Below are 2,493 nucleotides of genomic sequence, written 5' to 3'. Positions count from 1 at the left end.
AAATCCACAATGTCTTCTTCAGATACTCTCAAAACCTGTAGAGTTGCCTTCACTGACATAATCCAGCCTTCTATCCAGATGTGCACTACTTTCATTGAGAAGCCACTGAACTGAGATATCTTCTGGTCCCATAGAAGATGGCCCTGATCTCAGCTGGAGTAGGGGCCATCCCTTGCTTTGTGTTTGTGCAGTGATCAGCACAATGGGTCCCTGGTCTCTGGTGGAGAAGGTACTGCCTACCACTGTGTGTCAGTGGAGTGCCCAAAACAATGGGGCCCTGATATCAGCTGGGGAAGGAACTGTAACTTATTCAGTGTCTGTGCTCTGCTTGGCACAGCCCTGATCTCAGTTGGAGCCTCTTTGCTACCACAACAGAAAGGAATAAGAATAATCTCTTTGGGCAGAAGAGGGATTGTTCCTGGAGGTCCACCAAGGATAGCCCTTGGTTGAATTGCAAAGCAGAGGGCAGAAGTGTTGTGTGGGTGAGAGTTGGTTTGCGTGGAGTGGGAAACAGAAGGCAGATTGTGGTGCAGATTAGGGCAGACTTGCTCTGCAGAGTGGGAGAGGCAAGAGGGTTTGTGTGGGTGGAGAGGGTCGGGGCTGTGGAGAGAGCAGAAGGCTCCACATGGGTACAGAAGAGGTTACGGTAGCCATGAGAGGTAGAGATGGTTTTGTGCCAATTGCTCTCCCAGCTCAGACCCCCTGGGTGGTCATGTTTCTCCTCAGTGCCCTCTGCAGCGCCCTGTGCATCTCCTTGTTCCTCAGCATGTAGATGAGGGGGTTGAGCATAGGGATCACCATGGTGTAGAAGAGGGATACCAACTTGCCCCTGTGCTGGGAGTTGCTGGATTGAGGCTGTAGATATGTGGAAATGCCCGCGCCATAAAAGAGCGACACCACAGCCAGGTGGGAGGCACAGGTGTTGAAGGCCTTGAGCCTGCCTTTCGCTGAGGGAATCTTCAGCACGGTGGTGCCTATGTAGCCATAGGACATCAGGATGAAGCCCAGTGGAACCAGCAGGAAAATCACTGAGCTGGCAAGGACCTCGGCCTCATTGGCAGAGGTGTCGACACATGCCAGTTTGAGTAGTACTGGTATCTCGCAGAAGAGGTGCTCGATTTGGTTCCGCCCACACCGGGGCAGCCTCATGGTGCTAATGGTATGCAGAATGGAGTTGCCGAAGCTGCACAACCAGGCGGTGGCCGCCAGCTGCAGGCAGAAGCAGTGGCTCATGATGGCTGTGTAGTGCAGCGGGTAGCAGATGGCGGCAAAGTGGTCATAGGCCATGATGGCCAGCAGAAGGCAGTCTATTAAACCCAGCGAGAGGGAGATGTAGAGCTGGGCGAAGCAACCAGCCCAAGAGATGGATTTGTGGGTTCTTCAGAAATTCAGCAGCAACAGGGGGCCAAAACTAGTGGTGTAGCCGAGGTCCAGGAAAGAGAGGTTGCTGAGGAAGAAATACATGGATGTGTGGAGATGGGGGTCTAGCCATGAGACCAGAATGATGGTGGTGTTTCCAAGCAAGGTCATGGTGTAGGAGGTTAAAATGAGCACAAAGAGTAGCAGCTCCAACTGTGGCTGGTCAGATACACCTAGCAGGATGAATTCACCCAAGGAGCTTTGGTTTCCATCTTCCTGTGACCCTTTACCATACATCACCTGTAGGGGCCAGAAAGAATAAGGGTGAAAAATATCCCACAGCAAGGAGATTTGAATACTAGGTGCTAGTGCTGGGATTGACAGTGGGTATTTTAGGAATGGTAGCCTTGAGTCCTAGGAGACAGGTTAGTGTTAAGTGAATGGATAAGGGAAAGGCAGGAATCTCTAATAACCTGGGAATGACCCACCTGCAGCACTGCATACATTTATGTAAAGGTCAGGGAAATCTCTCATCTGTCTGTCTGCAGGGTTGTTGTAGTCGGGTCAGTCCCAGGATATTGGAGAGATAAAGCGGATGAGGTAATATCTTTTATTGGACCTGTTACCAATGGTTTTCAGAACCCATAGCAGGGGCAACTTAACTGTTTCCCTCCAGGTGGTGTCAGGGATAAAACAGTGGGAACACAGCAATTCTGCCTGATAAAATATTAATACAAGTAAGAGGACACTATCTAAACCTGCAGTTTATTAGATTTAAGTGCACACAGACATAAGCAATAGATTTAGAGCATCCCAGATATTTACCTAAAAACTGAAACGGTATTGAGTAATTAGCAGCAGGTTGTCAGTGGCCAGTTGTTCACCTACCAGGGAGAAAAGATGTCCAGAAAAATATCTCTCTATATGGCTTCAGAGGACTGCTCCAGAATCCACTGTATTCAATGATCTTTTATGACTAACTTCTACAAAACACGCAGGTCACAATAAACTTTACAAAATCATCACTTTTCCTAACTTTCAGTAAATATCTATCAGAGTTTCTCAGACTCCAGGTCTTCCATCCACCAAGGTTTCAATCTCCCTTGTTGACCTTTTCTTTCTCCTCCTCTCATT

General features: G+C 48.8%; 1 pseudogene; it reads right to left on the bottom strand.

Moving 5' to 3' along the window:
* Positions 1–693: 693 nt before the first annotated feature.
* Positions 694–1,656, bottom strand: LOC127033169 (putative olfactory receptor 2B8; annotated as a pseudogene).
* Between the last annotated feature and the right edge of the window lie 837 nt (positions 1,657–2,493).

The sequence above is a fragment of the Gopherus flavomarginatus genome, chromosome 12 (genome assembly GCF_025201925.1).
Source record: "Gopherus flavomarginatus isolate rGopFla2 chromosome 12, rGopFla2.mat.asm, whole genome shotgun sequence".
Classification (NCBI taxonomy): domain Eukaryota; kingdom Metazoa; phylum Chordata; order Testudines; family Testudinidae; genus Gopherus; species Gopherus flavomarginatus.
Note: the sequence above shows the minus strand (reverse complement) of the source record. Positions and strands in the feature narration are given on the sequence as shown.